The following is a 21,656-nucleotide window of genomic DNA, read 5'->3' as shown; positions in this document are numbered from 1 at the left end:
CAGGAGTCTGAGATCTGAGGATTATGGTTTGAAGCCAGTCTGGGCAGAAAAGTTTGTGTCTGGAAGCAGAGGTGTGGCAGAGAAGTGGTAGAGCACCAGCCTTGAGAAAATAAGTAAAAGTACAAGGCCCTGAGTTTAAACCCCAGTATTGGCACAAAAGAGTGAGACAGAGAGACAGAGACACGAGGGAGAGAGAGAGACAGAGCAAGAGAGAGAGACAGAGCAAGAGAGACAGACAGAATGCTTCTACTTTCTAGAAGGCAGCTCTGTTTTTTTTTTGTTTTGTTTTGTTTTTAATTTTTTTTATTGTAAAGATACTATACAGAGGGTTACAGTTACATGAGTGAGGCAATGAGTACACTTCCACTTCCTCTTGAACATTGTTACCCCCTCCATTGTTTTCCCCCTACCATCCCCTCCCTCCCTCCCTTCCCCAAGGTTCTTTTTTTTTTTTTTTTTGATTGTGATTAAGTGATTACTTAATTTCCGGAAATTCACAGTATTGTGGAATAATGATGCTCATTTAAAGTCACAAGTTCATTCTAACTTTCCTGGAGCAAATTGTCTATCACAGTCTGTAATATATAACGGTGCTCATATGTTATATACCGTATATGTGATCAGCAGCATGGGGATATTTAGTAGTGGTTCAACCAGATGAGTGGGAGTTCTTTGTTTCTTAAGTCCTATTAGTTTTGTCATATCACCTAACATTTTGGATTCATCATCCACTTATCAGGGAGACCATGTACTGTTTGTCTCTTCGTTCTTGGCTTACCTCGCTCAACATGATTCCTTCTAGCTCCATCTATTTCCCTGCAAATGCCATTATTTTGTCATTTCTAATGGCTGCATAGTATTCCATTGTGTATAGATACCACAATTTTTGGATCCATTCATCTGTGGTGGGGCATCTAGGTTGTTTCCATATCCTAGCTATTGCGAACAGTGCTGCAATAAACATGGAGGTGCACGTGTCCTTGTATATTGGTTCCTGTTGTTCAGGGTAGATGCCTAGAAGTGGTATGACTGGGTCGTAAGGAGGTCAATCTTTAGCTTTCTAAGGACCCTCCAGACTGCTTTCCAAAGTGGTTGTATGAGTGTACATTCCCACCAGCAGTGTAATAGCGTTCCTCGTTCTCCACATCCCCTCCAGCATTTGTCGTTGGCTGATTTGTGGATGTGGGACATTCTGACTGGGGTAAGGTGGTATCTCAGGGTTGTCTTTATTTGCATTTCCTTCACCACCAGGGATGATGAACATTTCCTCATGTGTTTCTTTGCCATTTTTATTTCTTCATTTGAGAAGTCCCTCTTTAGTTCCCTTGCCCATTTAGTGATTGGTTTGTTGGGTTTGGGAGGGATTAGTTTCTTGAGTTCCCTGTATATACAGGATGTTAACCCCTTGTCTGATATATTGCTGGTAAATATTTTTTCCCAATTAGTTGGTTGTCTTTCTAGCTTGGTTGCGATAGCTTTATCTGTGCAGAAGCTTTTTATTTTAAGGTAGTCCCATTTGTCGAGTCTCTCTCCAATTTGTTGTGACCCTGGGACTCTGTTCAGGAAGTTCCTTCCTGTGCCTATTAGTTCAAGTGTCTCTCCTACTCTGTCCTGCAGTAGTTTCAGAGATTCAGGTTTAATGTTAAGGTCTTTAATCCATTTTGAGTTGATGTTGGTGCATGGTGATAGGCTGGGGTCCACTTTTAGTTTTCTGCATGTGGCTGCCCAGTTTTCCCAGCACCAGCGGTTGAAGAGGCTGTGTTTCTTCCATTGTAGGCAGCTCTGTTTTTTAAAAATGTCTGACATGCATGTTCTTTTTGGCCTTTCAGCTCTTTGCCTCTTTTATCCCTGCCATCTTAATCTTCTGTCTTAGTTTATTTCCTGAATTAAAGAATCCAGCAAATTCCTCCTAAGCAGCAAATACTTCAATCCTGGGGGGAGGGACCTGGGGGGGAGCCCTGTGCTCTGAAATGCCCTCTTCTTCCTGCTGGGGAATGGGGAGCTTTTTCATCACTTCTGTTTTTTATTAAAGTAAGAAAGCCAACTTGCCATCCCAAGCAAGAAAGGATTTGCCCCAAATAAGATTTCTGATGGTATAATCCAGGGTTCTATTCCCCCAGCAGCACTTCCATGTTACTATGCCAGACATCAGGGAGCAGAGATGACTGGAAACATGTTTATTCACATATTAAGCTCTGCACAAGGACCTAGGGCCAACCCTCCCACTGACAGCAGGGCCCAGGCTGCTAAGTGAAGTCCACGTGGCCCAGCTGCCTCCCCCCAGAGCCAGAGCAAGAGAAAGGGATAAATCGCAAATTAGAAACCCTACAGAGGCATTTAAAATGCCCACTCTATATCCACCGTCAAGGTTAACTTACAGAGTCTTGTAAATGTGTGGACTGAGCCACGTCCGGAGCTCCTGCCTTGGAAAGTCCTTCCAACTTGGTGCAGGGTGGAGAGGGGCCCAGCGGTGTGTGTCCAGCCACAGTCATAGGCAGATGTGCCCAAGGGGTTGGGAAGAGCTTAGGCTGCCAGCTCAGAAAACCCACCCCAACCAGCTGAACCAGAAGAGGCTGACCACAAGTACGGACAGAAGCAGAGAAATGACCATATGTGTCGGCAACCTTGTCCCAGGTGATGAAGAAGGAAACCACGAGTATTATGCGCATGTGCCTGCAGAGGCGTGTGTGCCCATGCAGACACACCTGCTTCCGGGGTGGCAGGGCAGAGCACCGACCTGTGCTCCCGTAACTGATTCACAGCGACCCGCAGACTCCTACAAGAGCTACAGCTCCCCAAGGAAAGCCACGTTTCTGCTCAGTGTGATACGCTCTGACGCACGATTGAGAGGCAGTACAGAGTATATGTACGTACCCACAAGTATATATTCATAAAGTTATCATTAATAAATAATTAACATACCAATAATATATAATTTATGTGTGTATAATTCTCATTAAAATGCAGGCACTAGAGGAATAAATTCTGAGCTGAATTTCTAAGGAGAGAACTTGACATTATGCCTGAGAAAGGGAATTGATAATCTTTAAATGAGAGTAAGACAGCGTATATTAACACCATAGGGATTAGCAGGAATTGGGGAGTTTGGGAAAACGGCAAATATTTTCAGTGTGAAAACAATCCTTATTAATTATCAAAGTTGGGTTTGGAAATAAGCGAGGCCAGAGAACTTTGGGGCCAGTGTGAGTGACGTGTCCTGAAAACCCTGGCCTTGGTGCAGACTACCCCATTGGAAGGTGTAGCAGAGACAGGCAGACATTGGAGTTTTGCTGGTCAGTGCTAAAAGCTTACATGACTAGAGCACAGAAAACTTTACCCACTCAGATCTTGTCAGTTCTATGCAATTTTGGCACAATACACAGATTGGCTGAGCCAGCTTCTACCACAAAGGTCTTCATGTGGCAGCCTTCCTTCTCCAGCACAAACCCGTGGACCAAGACTCACTCCATCTCCAGCATCTTCGGAGCTCAGGGATGAACACACAAAATCACAGAGGGCAGAGCCTGGGATCAGCTTGTTTTTTTCATTCTAAAGCTTTAGATCCATCCAAGTGTGCATGTGGATAGCTTGTTCTCTATGACTGCCAAATACTATTCCATCTGGGTAGACATACAGCGGTGTAGTTAGCTGTCACTCACTGAAGATTATTTGTTGTTTTTTTTCTAGCTTAGATTTGTCGTAAACAAAGCTACTATGTTATTCACATTCAAATACCTGTGCTTTGTATTTTCATGTATCTGGGAATATAGGTTCAGCAATCAAGAATACAGACTATTTTCCAAAATTTTGGTACCATTAGCAACCATGTAAAGGACCTGTTCCTTCGTCTCTTTGGAAGCATGTGGTATTTTCACAGTTTTAAAATGTTATCCATTTTAATAGACATATAATTAGAACCTGTTTTGGTTCTAATTCGTTTTTCTCTAATGGGAGATGATTTGGGGCCTTTCTCTTTTTCATACCTGGGGATCAGAGTCATATCTAACTAGGCAAGTTCTGTACCACTTAATTATCTCTCCAGTCTTTGGTTTTTCTGGGGTTTTTAAAAATGTATTTTTGAGAAGGGGTCGTCATGCTCAGCAGAGCAAAATGTCCTTGAACTGGTGATCCTCCCTCCTCAGCCTCCTGGATGCTGGATTACTGGTGTACACACCCACACCCAGCTGGTGTTGTACATATTCTGATCTTTTTCATCTGTATCCCTAATCACATCCGTAACCTCCCTGGCTATCAGCCTGACTTTTGCCTATTGTCTCATTGAATTGTTTGTGTTTTTATGGTTGATTTTTTTGAGAAAGTTTTTTTTTAATCAGTCTTCTGTTGAGTACACTGTTTGCAAAAATTCCAAATATTTGGAATATCTTATTAAATCAAGTTTATCAAAATTTTCATATATGGCCAGGCATTGTGGGATACTCCTGCAATCCTGGTGCTCAGGACTTGGAGACAGGAGTATTGTGAGCTCCAGGCCAGCACAGGCAAAGTTAGTGAGACTATCAGAGAAACAAAGTACAAATAAAAGAGCCCACAGAGGGGCTAAAGTGATGGAGTGTTCGCCTAGCATGCACTAGGCCCTGAGCTCAACTTCCAGGTTCATGCACACGTGAGAAAGAATGAAAAGGAAGAAAGGAGAAAGGAATCATCCAAGGATCATGCTTTTACTGCAGCATCTAACACGGCTCCTCCCATTGCCCTCTGGCTTGAGAGAACCAGTGTATCTTGTGCCTTTTTAGCCTGTGTCAGTCAGTGTTTCTGGACTGCAAACTTTTCCTCTCAAAACATAGAGGAAGAATAAGGAAAAGCCAGGTCCTCCGAGTGTTACTTCTGAAGTCCCAGTTCCCTAGCCAGCCAGCAGTGTCCCCAGGCAGCATGGTTTTCTGTGTTAAGCATCTGCCATCTTATGATATGAGGAGTGGGTTCTCTATGTTTAGGGCGGCAGGCGTCTACACCATCTTGGCTGTTGCCACAGGCTGGTTTACCTGCCGTTGAGTCGATATGGTTTCCATTCTGGAAACATTTTCATAGTGGTTTTGGGTGAGTATTTTAAATGGAATCAGCACTGAGATTCTGCAAATCAATGTAAAATATAGACAGAAACACTTGAACTGTTTGCCTGCCTCATAACGATTTAGTCAAGGAATTGTTGACCTGTTTCAAGATTGGGTCTGCTCCATGCCGATTTGGCAATTAAGCTTTGATTTATAGATTGGTATTTTATCTACATATCTCCTCACATTTTTAGCCTTTGTACCAACATATACTTTCTATCAAGCTCATTGTACATTTTCATCCCAATATTTTCTGGATCACTTTTACACGTTGGGAATGTTCAAGAAATCTGATTCTGTAGACATTCTTAGGGCAAGCTGTATACTGTAGTGACTTGTATTTTAACTGGCTTCTGTCACAATAGTCACTGTGAATTTAATGGCATGAGGGTGACTCATGGTTTGTTTCTCAGCACCGTCAATTTTCCAGGGTGGCTTCATTGTTTGGCACTGGCCAGCCTTCCTCTCTCTGTGTGCACAGAAGAAACCAATCCAGGCCTGTAGCCCAGCCCAGGGCCTTTCCCTTCCCCAGGACTCCGCTTGTGAATACCGTCAGGAGGATCTGCCCGAGTCTCTGCCCTGTGTGAATCTCCTTCTGCTTCACATAATGACCAATGTGGACTTGTCCCGATCATGCCACACTCCCTGCCTGAGGACTGCGGGACCCTAGCGAGGCAGACAGCACCGGCTCTTTTGCTCTGCACACCTCCTCTCCACGGGTCCAGCCAGGCCTCACGCATGGGGACACCAGGACCCGGCTGCCGATGCAGGGAGGAACAACACAGAGAGCCACTTGCGGGAGGACGGTGAGCAGGCATCAAGAACGCTGTGCTCCTGAGGATTCTGTGCTAGCTCTGTCAAGTGTCCCCTAGGAAGGGCGGGTGCGGGGGCAGCGTGGCATGGGCCGCTGGTGACTTACTGAGGTGACATTCACTGTGGGCAGGAGAGGGGACAGAAAGCCTGTGCACCCCGTGTGTTACTTCAACCTCTACCTCCTTATCTGAGAAATGGGAAGAATAACCGGTGCCTGGTTGCCTCCCTCCCTGGAGTTGGGAGAATCCAGTGAGAAAACACAAGCAGCTGTAAAAATAGCAAGTGCTGTGTTTGCATTCACCAACTCCTCAAGGAAATGGGGCCAAAGTTGAGGGGCAGGCCAGACCCCCATCTGCGCAGACTTTACAGTTAGAACCGAAGACACATTACACCTCACACACTATGCGCTTAGGAAATGCCTTTTCAAGATGGTGTAGAAAGAGGCAGGCCTGGTGTGCAGGAAGTCCATGGCAGCTTCTCAGGAGGTCCTGACCAAAGACAGCCGCAGCCTGGTGGATGGTCGGCGCCACTGGAGGTGCAGCCTGCGGACGTGGACACGCAGGGCCTGAGGGACCCCACACCCCAGCGAGCCTGGTGCATACCTGCTTACTTCATGACTCCCAGGCCTGTGGCTGGAAGAGTGGGAGATGGCCAGCCGCTACGGCAGCCCAAGGCATGGCCCTGCATAACATCACCTGACCACGACTGTCCCCAGCAATCACCATGGTGGTTTGCTCCCCAGCTTTCCAGACATACAGTGCAGCCACCCTGGGCATTCCTGAGCCCTGGGCTTCCTGGTGGACCTGTGACAATGACAGGGGCAAGGAAGGGCCCTGCACAGTCACAGCCCACGGGACGGGCTTTGGCAGGCCTGCCGCTCTAGCCACATCCTAGCCTCCCTGAGTGAATCGCAGGGGGTCCCTTCCCCCCTTCCCAGGGCAGAATGTTGGCTTGCTGACCAAGACTGCAGGAACTTTCTCAACCACCTTTAATAGCAGGAAGATCAGCTTCAACCGGATGAGTTCAGGGGGGTTCCTTAGAAAGCCACATCCAGGTTCTGGATTGGGTCTCCTCCCTGTAAATGCTTATGACTAGCCCATCCAGGTTCCGGATCGGGTCTCCTCCCCGTGAATGCTCATGACTAGCCCATCCAGGTTCCGGATCGGCTCTTCTCCTCTGTGAATGTTTGGGACTAGCCTGCCAAGGGATGAGACTGGTTTCTTGGGCAGCAGCTCAGATGCCTTCATGGATGGCTTGGGCTGGTCCACAGTTGCTCCTGATGGAGGAGGAAACTGACCTAGCTCTAGCATCTCCATTGGTACCTTTGAGGGCTCATGCAGGGCTCTACCCCTGGAGCTGCACCCCAACCTGCATGCTCTGTCCTGGGAGACGAAGATGGAGAAGACAGCCTGGTCAGAATAGGAGGCTTGGGAGCAGACATTATTAAGCATTCAACTGTCTTAGCCACAAATGATATGCCTAGGATTTTTTTTTTGCTTAAAATCATTTTGCACTGTATTTTTTAAAACAGAAACAAACAAAAAAAAAGAAAGAAAATCCCACAAAACCAAGCTTTAAACTCATCTCCATCAATTGCTCCTGGCAGACGTCTGTATTTTAATCCAGTATGGTATGGAGGATCTGAATTCTAAATTGGTTTGTAGCTGGCTATATTTATAAATCAATTTTAAAATGCAAATGCATTGTTTCCAAATATGAATGAACTAGTTAGAGGCTGCAAATCAGAAACAAAACCTAAATAGACTGAGACATTCATTGTATAGTCTGGTAAGGCCACAATATGAGTTAACTTTAAATTCAAAGGAGATTAGCCCAGATTAGTATGGTCCTGGTATATGCAAATTCAGCCCCCTCTTACTTTTCTTTCGGCTCTGCTGCCTCCACTGCTTCTGTCCTTCCAGCCTCTCCCCATCCTTCCCCTAGTTTGCATTACATTAAGACTTTGAAAGTCTACTCAAGGAGAAATAGCTTTTTGTGCACAAACAACAGCCAAGTTTGGGGGTGCATCAGCTGGAGAGAGGTAGACCAGGGACCACCCGCCTGGCTTCGGCACAGAACTCAAGCTCTCCAGGGCATTCCTTCTAAGTTTACCCACTACCTCCCAGCAGGCTTTGCAGGTGGAGCGGCCTGCTGCCCCCTCTTCCTCTCCAGATGCTCTCCCCAGCTCCTTTCTGCCACCCACTGACCTTCTGTGTCCTCTCTAGCCCATAGGGGGAATTCCAAGACTTTCTCTTTAAATTCCACCAATCCAGAGTACAAGTTGAAGGTTTAACAGGTGTTCATGCCTCCTTAGAACAAGGCGATCATTGTTTCCCAGGAGCCTCCCTTCTAACTAGAGGAAGGGCTAAGGTTCAAGCTCAAGTCTGTAGGCTTCTCTGGGCAATGGAATGGGATGGGGAGTTCTTCCTCCTCTCAAATGGAGCACAAGATCAGCCAGAGACTGGCTGGGCAGAAGCAGAAGCTGCCCACATATATGTCTGTCTTCCTGGCTGGCTGACGTTGAACTTCGGTGACCCTCGGTCTCCTCATCAGTGTGAAGGAAGTAGGCCTAGCCACCAGTGTGCTTGCAAGCTAGTTGGAAAGACTGAAATGGTCTCATTCTTTGTTCACTGCCCACATCCTTCAAGCATTGTGGGAAATGAGAAATTCGGTGATGGATTTCTTAGGAAACTAGCGGATACGGTAGCTCTGCCCCATTGGTGTTGATCATTCCCACAGGCTTTTTCTGCTGACATGGAAAAGCCATGCTGACATCACAGGGCACTTTAGCTTCACCTACTGCAAGAGGAGACCTCTAACCAGCCACTACTAGTCAGACCATCCCCATTGCATTTCCAGCAGCTTCCTAACATCCTGGAGCAAGAAGGGACATCTGGTATCAGCCAGCCCCAAAGCTCCCATTCCTACAAGCTACCCTCGTAGACAGGTGCACCCAAGCTCAGGTGCCAGGAAAGTGGTAGGCAGGATCCCGTGGCGGTTTTCCAGCTGCATAAGCAGAGCCTGGAGTTCCCTGATTGACAGGTGTCAAGGATAAGTGTGTGCGTGGAGTCCTGCCACCTGCCAGGGAATGGGACCATGCCAGTGTTTCCTTCCCTTGTGTGGCTGTCACCTTGTGGGGGTGAACCGGCTTCCCTGGCAGCATCCCACCTCCAGCCCAGCTTGCAGGACCCTGTGATGTTCGGTTTGGAGCATCCTCGGTGACTGGAGAATGGAGAGCGTTCCGAGAGAGGTTTCCATGGTAACGGCAACCGCACAGAAGGTTTCAGAACTTTTGCCTCCTACGCCCGGTTCTGTGGAAATTCAGAAAGTGCAAAGCACACAGGCAGGCGCTAATTATCTGACCTGGATTTGGTGGGCAGAAGAAAGACAAGCTGGATGCAGTGTGGCAGGTGTTCCTTGTCGGCCCCGATCCAAATTACTTTCTGGAAGTGAATTCTTATCATATCGTCAGAGTTGTCCGTCAGGGGAGGCGGCAAGGTATCAAGCAGAGGGTCATTTCCTTTGCCTGGAAAAGGTTCACCTGGTGTCTTAGAGAGCAAGGCCTGGTTTTCTGGAGCTGTCTTTTGGCCAGCTGGCAGAAATGATCTCATGGAGGATGGTGGTTTCCTGGAGCCACAGAACCCTCCACTGCCGCTCAGTATTCAACCACAGACTCTGAGTCCTTGACCCTGGTCCTTGGGGGTTTAGGTGTCCAGGTGGACAAGGACAACGGACTTCATCCCAGAAGACAAGGGTCCAACCGTCCACTGGAAGAACAAGCACTGTGGCTTCCAATCAATGGAGGGTTTTTTTAAATAGCTGAATAAAAGCATTTCTTAGCTGACTCATAAGCTTCAAATTCCAGTGTTTGCCTCTTCTTTTTATTCTTATATCATTGCTGTTCATAAGTAGTTGTCAAAGGGATTACAGTTCCATGTCAAGTTCTGAGCACAGTGCTTCTTGGTCAATATCACCCTTTCTTTTGTTCCCCCATCTCCACATCCTGCCCCTACCTTCAAGTTACGTGGTTCATTTTTTTGCATAAGATACACAGCATGTTGTGATTACGTTTGCTCATCCTTCCCCTCCACGGAGGGACTTTGAAAATCTGCTGATGCAATGCTGTCTTCGTTCTCTCCTGGAGAGCATATGTATGAGAACAAGCCGCTCTTCACCCGTCCATGTGGTGATATGGCCCTCACTTGACATCTGAGGGAAAACACAGTGACAGACATAGGATCAGAGATGTCTCACACAGCCTCCAGAGCCTGGGAACAGCAGAAGAGCAGCCCTGGGCTGGGGGCCTGACCTCAGCTCCCTCACCAGCCACATGAAGATGATAACAATATGATCCTCTTGACAGGAGTTTAAATTTCAAACAAGTTATTGTGGGAAACAGATCTTTCAGGAGCAGCCTGTGTAATTGATATGTCTTAGTGCATACATAATTACACATCTGAAATAAGTCACTCCTAGGTTCCAGAGCCGAGGCTCTGGTTGAGTGGAGTCACGGCCTCTGATGGGGTTTACATTCACACTGCACCCTGGAATGTCCCAGAGCTCGTTCTCATGATGTGTGGACCAGGAGGTCAGTGAGAGTCAGGTGTGAGGGGCGCGGCCAATGAGCCGACCTCCCCTCGCCACGCTTGCGTTCTTGCTGGAGGCCTGCCAGGTCTCCCTGCACCCTGGCCCTCAGACTTTTCCCTGTTGCCCCGTCCTTTGCTTCTCCCCGGGACACTAGGGTCAGTAGGAGCACAGTTATCCTTGGAATGTCTCTTCAGCTCCCGCCGGGTGTTCAGGAGACCCAGTTCCCCTTCAGGAGCCTCTCCCCCTTGACCTCCTGCTCCGGGAGACATTGTCTCCAGCTATTCAGGGCAGATGCATCCAGGCAAAAACACCTTGAACTTCAGGCGCTAGGTGCCACCTTCCTCCAGGGATGAAGCCTGGAGTGTGTGCTTTGGCTCTAATGTCTTGCTGGGACTTATGGACGAAGATGGAAGACGGGGAGAAGGCCCTCTCTACTGTTCCTGCCGTGGCACTGTTTGCCTCTTTGCCCCTCCTTGTCTCAGAGGGTGCACATGTCAGCTGATGGCCCTGCGGCTTGGAGACACATGCCAAGCAGGGCCAGAGAGGTGACAGACACGTCAGTGTGATTTTGCACCCTACCTCTACTATTCAATTTTCTGTGCCTCCCTCTCGCTGACCTAGTGATCCTGCCATTCCATGAGTTGCTGGGGCTCACACTTGCCTCCAGTCTTTTCTAGGGAGTTTAGAGCAAACCAAGAACCTGAGAGTAATGGATGCTGGGGCAAATAAGTCAGTTAGGTAAGCAAGGCCCATAGGCCTTGAATGCCAGCACCCTGAATCGAGGCTTTCTTAAGTAATGTCAGCTGGGTATGGATTAGAGAAGGGCGGGCAGGCCAAACCTGATGGGCTGAAAGGGAGTAAAGTCAAAAGGAGAAGATCTGGTGTCTGGTGTCGCAGCAAGTGATTGTCAGTACTGAGCAGTCTGTGATGCGGTGAGCGATGGCAGTGCTGCGTGGCTGTCTTCAGCGAGGCCAGGGCCTGCTCACCTTACCATGTGTGCGTGAGGTGGTCTCCAAACAGACTCCTATCTCCTCCTGGGATTTGAAGGCACAGGCTTGGGCTGCCCTGGAGGTGATTTGCACAGCTAACCGAGCTCTTTGCGTTCCTCCTTGGACTCTGATACAATGTCACACGTGCACAGACACCCCTCCGCCCCCCAATATAACACACACACCACACACAGCACACACATAACATGCCTACTTGGTGTCATGGGCTCAGACAGCCTTCAGACCCTCCGAACGGAAAGACTCGGATTCCAGATCTCTCTCCCAAGATGCAGGAAGGCTGGTGATAGATCTCTGCCTCCGCTAGCCAAGCCAGCTCCTCGAGCAGAAATGGGGTTCCAGGGCCTACCGGGGTGCTCCTCTCCTCCAAAGCAGCCCTCCATCAGCGCTGGCATTCGCACAGGTCTGCTGCTGGAGAAGCCGTGTGGGGGTGGGGAGACAGGAAACCACAGTAGTCCTGTCACTGATGACAACAGGATGCTTGCAGGGAGAGTCTGGAAACTTCTCCCAAGAGGCTCAGTGGTGGCCAGTGGCTTTCCTCCTTGCCCAGCCGCCATCCAGGCAGGCGGCACTGAGAAACAATTCTCGCTTTACAATTAGCACCCCTGTGCAGACCCAACAAATCACGAGGTAGAAATGCCTCCAGCATAAGGTCTTAACCTTTCAGGTTGACATTAAATTGGAAGAAACTGCTCGTGTTAGAAATAATTACTGCTGATAATGAATACGATTAAGCATAAAAAGAATCTTTATAACGTCGGTACCATTTGTGCACTTAGAAACTGGCTCATATTTTTCCCCCCTCACAGATGTTACAATAATGGTGTCAACACTTTTATTTCTTTGTCCATAAGCTGAAAATTATGGCTGCTTCATAAATTGCCAACGTGCTCGGGAGATGGAGGCCCAGCTGCAGAGCACATGAGTTCAGAGTCTCTTGTTTCATGATGACCTCAGTTTCCTGTGCTGAATGGGAACCCATGCGAGTAAGTACTTGTAAAACTGTTTTTGAAGAGCGAAGTTATGAAGAGGGGCTGCCGTGTCAAACATCTGCTCCATCCATTACTCTCAAGTAGGAGCTGGGAAGGTACAGTAGGGCAGAAAGCATCGATAAATTAAACATTGTCCTGTGAGCACCCTTTCCAAACATGTGCCAATTGGAACCATGAAAGAAGAGGCTGGAGAAGAAAATAAAACTTTTCTTTCCCAGGGCTAGTTTGGGCGACAATAGATCAAATTCGGGTTTTCTTTGTCAGAGTGTAAGCTATGTTCAGTGACAGATTTGCGCATGACAAGGAATCCTTCTGGAAGCCACATGCTTTTTTAAAAAATGGGGTGATGCCTCCTTTGTTAAAATAATAGAAGACAAAAAGAAAATAAAGTGTCAGAATAGTTAAATGCACAAGCTGTCAATGGCATAAATACTCAGATAGTCATGGGGTTTGGAGTTTGATACTGTGAACTATGTTAGGTTATTCGCCATACCCCAATACATATTTTTGTCAGCCATGATGTCTGCAACATTTGGCAACAGGACGGTGTACAGAAATGTAACAGAGGTTGCCAGGCGCTAGTGGCTCACACCTGTAATCCTAGCTACTCAGGAAGCTGAGATCTGAGGATCACGGTTCAAAGCCAGCCCAGGCAGGAAAGTCCGTGAGACTCTTATCTCCAATAAACCACTAGAAAACCGGAAGTGGTGCCGTGGCTCAAGCAGTAGAGTGCCTGCCTTGAGCTGAAGAGCGCAAGGACAGCGCCCAAGCCCAGAATTCAAGCCCCGTGACAGACCAAAAAGAAGAAGTAATGACATGTAACAAGTTCCAGTCCGGAGTGTGTTATCTTGGGTCGACATTCTGGAGGAGAGGTTTGGGTTGAAGGCACGTCCACCGCTCTCACACCCGCCCTCACACAGTCATGACTGACCTTAAGCCAGATACGTGCCTGCGCGAGCCTAGGAGTCAGGACATTGGAAGCGGGGCGGTCCACAACAGCCGCCCAGTTTGCTTTGCCATTCTCCTTCCGCCTACATAGTGTGTATCAAAGTCTTCCAGGGATCTTGCTCCTGGAACTGGAGGCAGGTCTCTGAGTACATCAGCTAGGGACAGCACGACCCCAGACAAGGTTGGGTGTACATCCAGGAGCAGCATGGGGCTTGAAGTAGGAGATTCTAGGCTGGCCCCTGGGATCACATCCCGGCTCCCTCAAGGGTGGCCACAGTGCCCTGTGGTGCTTGCTGGTCTATCTACTAAGAGCCGGAAGGACACCATGAGGTCTCCCAGGTCATGTTTGCTCCCCATTGCTCTCCAGCCACAATTCTTGAGAAGTCACTCTCACCAAACCTTCCACAAACAAGCAACTGGGATGTAAAAGCAGTTTTCATACCTCAGGTTCTCCTATGTAGAAAATCGTTGCATAATATTGATTGACAGGACTGAATTCAATCTTTGCATCACCTTAAAAAATTCAGATACTAATCTGTGATGATAAATTAGAAAGCATATTCACATTATGCAAAATTATTCCAAACAGATGGTGAAGCCAATGTAAAAGCCACCCTTTTTCTCCATCCCTAAGACCAAGTGCTATTTCAGGAAAGGCAGAAGAATAGATTTTAATCTGATTTCCCTTTGAAATGACTGTCATCAACCTCCCTCCTTCCAGTTCTCCTGCCTCTCAATGTGGCCCTAGGAACTGGTTATCTTGGTAAGCAAGGTATTATATGCCTTGCCACCAGTTTATCCACAAAGCCACCGAGAACACACATACCGTCCTCATTTCTAAGTGCTTGCTAAACAAACTGAGAGCTCAATGCACGCTTGCCTTGAAAGTGGTTGTGCTAGGACACCATCTCAGATCACGTTTGCTCATTCAGGCCAACTTGGATTTGAATCTCACCTCTACTGTCCATCAGCAGGATTTCATATTGAAGCAAAGAAGAGAGCCTCAAGCCTCAAAGTCTTCATTCCTGCAATGAGTATACATGGGCACATTTTAGTACTATTGAAGAATACCAATCTCTACCCGTAACTATTTTTATGTATGTATCTGAAGTTTTGTTAAGTACACACTTATGTAGTATATTACATCTATCTGATGAGGAAACCTTGTCATTAATATAATTGTTAACTTTGTCCCTGGTGATATTTGGTAGCAAATTTTCCTTTTATTAATACAGCAACTCTAGATTTTTAAAAATCAGTGTTTCTTGATATATCTTATGTATCTTCCTAATGGTTTTTACTTTTAACCTATATATCTTATTTAAAATCATTTTTTGTAGGTAGTATATGGTTGCTTTTGCTTTTTGTCCAATCTGACAATCTCTGCCTTTTACTTGGCCCATTTATATTTAATATAATTACTAATATGTTGACAGATATTAGTTCTCTACAAACAATGACTGGGTTTTATTCCTTATTTCTTGTCTTCTTTTGGATTACTTTTATGATTATGTTTAATCTCCATGATTGCCTTATTAGTTTATGCCACTTCTATATTTACTGTTTTCTTTTCACTTATCTATGTCTTCTTCAAACACTATTATTTCATGCTGTATGTCATAAAACTGACTTTATAACAGCACACTTCCAGCTCTGTTTTCTCTGCTGTCTGGTCACACATTTTATTCTACACAGTGTAAGCCATAATATTTTCCTCCTTCCTTCCTTTCTGCTTTCCTTCTTTACTTCCTTCTTCTTTTTGCTTGCCTACCTGCCTTTCTCTTTTGAGGGGACAGAACATAAGGTTTGAGCTAGGGATTTTGTGCTTTTGAACTCAGGAAGTTTGTGCTTTCTGGGCAGATGCTCTACCACTTGAGCCATGCCCCTCTCCCTTTTTGGCTTTAGTTGCTTGTCTGGTAAAGTCTCTTGTTTTCCACTTTTTGAAACAGTTATCTAAGCCCCTTTGTTGTTAGTTCCAGCATCAGTTTGACCTCCAAGTCTGTTCTGATGACTGTTTTGCTCTTAAAGACCCCCCAAATGCCTTTTTGTGTTTGTGTGTTAAAGTTTCGATCAAGTGCAAATTATCAAATATAAAGGGGTATACATTGAGGAAGAGTTTTGAGCTATTCATGGGCCTGCTTCATCCTATCTCATCCCGTTTATTTTATGGTAGGATGCTGAAACAATCTTGTCACCAACCAACGTATGCTGGGTCTTGGCACTATGCTTAGAGCCCCCCAGTGGCCTCCTGCAGACTGGCCTGGCTGCCTGAGGGTTTCTAGTGCTCCTGCTCCATCTTCATCTTCAGGCACTCCCGGCTTGCATGCACAACGAGGTCTCCACTTCCCTGGCAGGCAGACTACGGTTCTTCCTACGCAACAGGAGGCTCAGCCATAGTCAGAGATCCTCAGCTCTTTAGGCCTATCCTCAGCCTACAGCTGGCCCTGCACGTGGGTACTTCAGGAGAGTTTTCTGAGTGCTACTGGCACTCCACTGTGCAGGCAGATTTGCAGTGCATGTCTAAGAGTGTCTTTGGTGTGGAAGTCATGGGCTCGCTCCTGGGGCTGGACTTCCAGGCTGTGGTCTGGGGCAGGGAGCCCATTCTGGCCCTTCCTTAGGAAGAGATACATTTTGTTCCTTCTCTCATGGGAGACAGTGGGTCTTCACCAGCATGCTAGTGCTCTTGTAGGTGTGTCCTATCTCATGTCCAATGGTTTAAAACTTTTCAGTAACATGAGAGAACATGGTAGAGAGTGGGGCATGTACTTATGGTTCAGTAAGATGATTGCATTGTCCCTACTCTGTCCCATAGTTCCTGTGGAAGAAAGCCCTTGCATGACCATGGCTAGCTTTATGTCTGGGGCAGGTAGGGATTCGATGTCTCATTGGGGCTTGAGCTTAGCCACAAAGTGATTGTAAAATCCATCTTTCCTCTCACTTGCTTTCCTGGGGTCTCTTCGCTGTGCTCTGTCAGGCAGCATCCTGGCCCGGCTGCGTCTGCAGCAGTCTGACATCACCAGGCGGTCAGATCACCCGGTGGTCTGTAGTCTCGGCTCCAGAAGTCGGAGACCTGCAGTTGCAGCATCTTCCCAGGGTGTGGGAGTGAACCCTGAGGAGCCCCATATCCACAGGAGAAGCTGGAGTTGGCGGAGAGAATGGGGGCTCAACCTCAGAGTTGTCTCAGCTCCAAAGTTGGAGAACCACGGCCATAGCAAAGTGGAGCCTCCAGGCTGCAGGTTCAGGAGCCATTTCTGCCCATCTGTTCTGTCTCCCCGCTCAGCCCTCCACGGCCCTTATATCATTGGCAGCTCCCTCCCACGGGACTTCTCTGGAGGTGAGGCCCCCAGGCAAGCAGCCATCCTCACGAGGGAGTTCTTCCAAAGTTACAAAGCTCTGATGACATACCAGAAACTTCTCCAATGTTCTTGTGGCTGTTGTTGATTGCTGGTACTTGTACTTGCAGCAACTTTAGTGGACCAAGTCTTCGTCTTGGTTTGTGGGCCACACAGAGTTGTGTCAGGACGCTGAGTCTATTAATACACTACGAGAAGTAATAGGTCTGCTTAGCCGACACAAGGTAGTTTTCCAGAAAAATAAATGAGTAATAGCATTATGCAATGGTTGTTGGGTAAGTGTCTGCAGATAATACCTATTTCCATCTCTGAAGGCATTATTTTGCTTAGAAGAATGTTGGACTCTCTGTCCTTACTATTTGTGTAACTTTTGTGCTGCTTTCTGCCTCTTGCAGTATTTCCCGTCTGCGTGACAGGAAAGGCACGAGGAGAGAAATTCTCATTAAAACTTCAAGGAGAAAACAGAGGATTTGGTGTTTCACTCAGACTGAGGAAGCGTCTACCAGACGCCTATATTCTATATCATTAATTTTATTCTTTAGGGAATTTCACTGTATCTAGTTGGTTTTCTAGAAGTGAGAGACATTAGAAATTTGAAATTTGGGGATAGGTTAATATGCATAGGTAAAGATTTGATATTTTCTCTCTGTATGTTGTACACACACACACATTTAGTGTGACAGTCAGTATTTAGACATTTTAATGGTGAAATGAGCGTTGATGGTGTTCCCTGCGGATGCTAATGACGATGACTACTTGGCATCTGACCTAGTCTGGAGCAGAGGCTCTGGAATGAGCTCTCCCCAGCTCCCATCGTGCCCTCTCCCTGCTCTAGCTCACTGACACCTCTGCCCTCCGATCCCCACAGGGACCCTGGGGAATATCTGTGCTTCTCCTTCTTCTGCAGCTGTGACCGCTGCTCCTCTCCTCTCCAGCCCTGCGCTCTCTCTTCTGTAGGTCACTCCATGGCCGGTCTAAGCTGAGCTATCACAGTGCTCTTCTGATTCTTCTGTATTCTTCTGTCTCGGATTCCTGCAAATCCTTTGCCAGTGGTTATTAAACTGCCTGATCACATGGCAGATTGGGACAGAACATCTTCTTGTTTGTTTCTTTGTTACTGTCCCTTGAGAGCAAATTGCTTCTCTTGGAAAAAATGTACTTGATATTATGTCCACTGGGACCTCCAGCCCCTCGCACTGCCCCTGGCGGAGCCGTGGCCATGAGAGTTCTGTGTCTGGTCACCCGGCCCTGCTGCTATCCTCTCACCTCTGATATTCCTGTGAAACTGCTATTGCCAAGGGTGATGGGCTCAGAATATGCTTTCTGTGAACAATCCTTCTTGTTTTCTCCTTTCCCTCCCATACCCTACTCTCAAAATCACCTCCTGTGAAGCATCAGTGTGATCCGCCAATACTTTAATCAATATGATTGGCCAATACCTTAATCAATGGCTCAGAATGGGTTGCATCTGTTGACCTGGAGGTCCTTCCTTTCTGGTCCGTGGTCCCTTTACACAGTCAGGCCGGTGGGTTGGTTAGAGGGTCTATATCATACTATGGCACTGTTCCTAGGAAATCTTAGGACGTACACGCATCCAAGTCAGCCGGTCTGTTCTTATGTGAGAGTAGCATTGGGCAGAAATGTGGCTCTTTGGAGAGTTTTTGGGAGATGAGAAGTGGGCAGAGCATACACAAGTGGGCAGAGCTCTCTCCCGGTACATCAGGGTCAGAGGGACGTGTGTGGTTGCTATTTGTGAGTCCTTGAAATACAATATACCACCACTGCCCCAGCCCATGTCAAAGCCTAAGGAGCTCTTTTCTCTTCATTTATGGAATCTCTGAATCATCCTTGTCTTTCCAAGAGTCCTGACCTGCTTGTGAAGGCCACGTATCTCCCTCCAATCCTGGTCAATCCCTGGAATCACCTCCATCTTAGACAACCAGTTACCACTAAGAACGTGACAAGCTGCCATCTGGGGTCCTTCCCACCCCTGCCCTGTCAGTGTCCCCATGGTTCTACACGTAGGTTGATCCCATTGCTCTTCCTGATAGCATCGTAACCCAGAGAATCTAGACTCTTTCTTTGATCACTTCTGTACCGTCAGCCAAGTCACGTCCACTTACCTAGGGACCTTCCAGGTCTAGCCTTTCTTTGCTCGGATGGTCGATGCAGCTTTGGAGCAGGTGTTCCACAGCACGCTCCCCTACGTCTTGGACCACCTCCTCACCTTGGACCAGCACAAGTCCAGCCTCCTATCATGGCACCTGGGGTCCTGTTTGATGTCTACATCTCTGCGTGGACACTGAACAGAGAAGCTCTGAGTCCTTTCTCCTGAGCCAAGATCAAATCCTAGCAACTTGCTGTGGAGTGTCCTCTTTCCATAATACTCACTTCTCAGTGTTCTGCCTTGAAAACTTGGAACAAGCGCTTACCATTCTACAAAACAGCACCCCTCCCACTGAGATGGTCTCTGACTTCCTCAAAGCTTTTCTCTAGGCACTGGGTAACCTGAACATAGCCCTCCTATAAGAATTTATGATATACTTACTATTGCAATTTCTCCTCTGTTCCAAGAGATGCCTGAAAATAGGGACTCTGTTTTGTTCCCTTAGAGATCTTCAGTGTCTTGCATAAAACCTGAAAATCAAAGGTGCACAAACATCTGAACTCTTGTATGAAGTGTAGAGATCAAATGTCCTGGGGCAGGGGGGCTGGTGGTCCAGACGACAAAGCAGAGGCCAGGTGAACAGAACTTGCATGTGTTTTTTTAATGATAAAACTTTGAGAGAAGGGGTTAAAAAAAAGAAGAAGAAAGAAAATAAATCCCAGGCCATGACTGTTCACCTTTTTCTAGTATTTTTCTCCTGGGAAATGAGCCAAGGCGTATTTAGAGAAGTCTATAGTTTCTTGGTGAAGTTTATGATTCCAGGGCAAATCAAGAAGGTTTAGGCATTACATTCATTTTTTTTTCCTGGCACATGGTTTAACAAGAGTCCTCAAGGACTCTTGCTGTTCCAAGATTCTGCAAAATCATCTTAAGTAAGCTTTGAAATAGAGAAGTCCAAGACAAGATGTCGCTTTTCAAGGCGTGAAGAAGTGCATACAAATGCTATTACCTGGCGGCTCACTACAAGCCCGTTACTGCCTGATAAACTCCATTCATGGCACCGAAATAAGGTGGAGACGGAGGCCTGAGCCAGAGGAGGCAGGTTGTGGGGACCCCCGTCAAAGTCAACCGCCACGGAAAGATCTGAAAAGAATGACATTCTGGCTCATCATTTCTTTTCCTTTCAGGCTTTGTGGCATCTTGGAAGAGACAAAAGCTCGACAGAGAAAAGGCTGGTTTGGCAGCCGCGCCGGCCCTGCGGAGGCTCCTCCCTGTGTTCTGGGGCTTTGCTGTCTTTGGACAAACAGGCCCTGAAAGGCTTTGCATTGTAGCTTCATCTCTAGTTTACTTTCCTGCCTCTTGCTTCTCTGCTGTGTTTCCTGAATAGTTCTGGGAAGAGAAAGAGCAATTCAAAATGGAATTTCTGTGTTGGGTGCTCAGTTAGACGTCTGCTGTCTTTGTCTCTCTTTCTGTGTCTCTGTCCCTCATCTGCCCTCTTTCTTTCCTCTTTCTTTCTCTTGCCGTCCTTCCCCTTTGCCTCACTCTCTCTCATTGCCCTTTTTTCTACCTTTTCTTCTTTTCCCTTCATTTCTCTCTCCTGTTCCTCCTTTTCCTTCTTTTCTCTGCTCCATTATCTCTCCCTCTCTCCTTCCCTCCCTCCCTCCCTCCCTCCCTTCCTTCCTTCCTTCCTTCCTTCCTTCCTTCCTTCCTTCCTTCCTTCCTTCCTGCCTTCCTTCCTTCCTGCCTTCCTTCCTTCCTTCTTTCCTTCCTTCCTTCTTTTCCCTTCCCTTCCCTTTCTTCCCCTTCCTTTCCTTCTTTCCTTCTCCTCTCCCCCTCCCTCCATACACACATTCTTATATCCTTTTCTTCCTGATGTAATGTCTCTGAGTGAGTCTGGCCCCAGCTCTCCTTCCCTTGAAGCAGAGAGCATGTGAGGGGGAGTTTGGGAAGACAATCTTGATGTATTCAAAGGGCTACATTTGGTTCCAGAAACTTTGTTGGAATCACAATTGTGCAAATCTTCCAGTGATTCCCTTGATTGGAGGATCAAATTTACAGCTTTCTCCTGGCTGTGGTTCATGGTGAGACATTTGAAATCCTCAGGCAGACTGAGCCAACTGGGCAGAAAGTTTAGATTACTGCAGGGCTGCTGAATTAAGTCAGGGACCAGCCTATCTAATTTGCTGATTTGCTCAAGTTGACCCAAATGAATTTCTGTATAAACAACATCTATAAAGAAGCCTTTGAATAATTCCATTAAGTGAAATGCCAGATTTTTATTTCTCATTTTATTGCATTTTTCTGAACACTGTGTATGCCAATCATATTGAAACATTTTGTTTTCAGGATCTGTAGCAAGTGCCGATGGTTGAGTCTCAAAAGAATGGAAGGGTTAGTTCATAAATGAATCAAAAGCCAGCGGCATTTATCCAAAGTTTGTTTAACTGCCCTAACCTCAGGGGTCTATAAAAATCCAACGGGGAATTGTTGAGAAGAGATACCCCCGTGAGATGTCTTGGCACTTTTCTGCTTCCACTTGGATCCGAAATACCATGAGAACATCTTTTTTCCCTTGCAACATTTCAACACTCGCGGTTTCACTTGCAGATGGAGAAGGGAGCAGAGGGAGCAGAAGAGGAATGAGAGAAAAACACAGTTGAACTTTTCTTAACCTAGAAGTTATTGCAGCTTTTACATGAAATTTCAAGCCAGAATGTCCACAGCGAAGGCCAATTGCCTTATGCCAGGACCCGCCTCCCCTCCCTTCCCCCTCCCCCAGC

The sequence above is a fragment of the Dipodomys merriami genome, unplaced genomic scaffold, assembly GCF_024711535.1.
Source record: "Dipodomys merriami isolate MVZ:Mamm:240054 unplaced genomic scaffold, mDipMer1.0.p SCAF_82, whole genome shotgun sequence".
NCBI lineage: Eukaryota > Metazoa > Chordata > Mammalia > Rodentia > Heteromyidae > Dipodomys > Dipodomys merriami.
The sequence above is the reverse complement of the archived record's forward strand: the minus strand, read 5'-3'. Positions refer to the sequence as shown.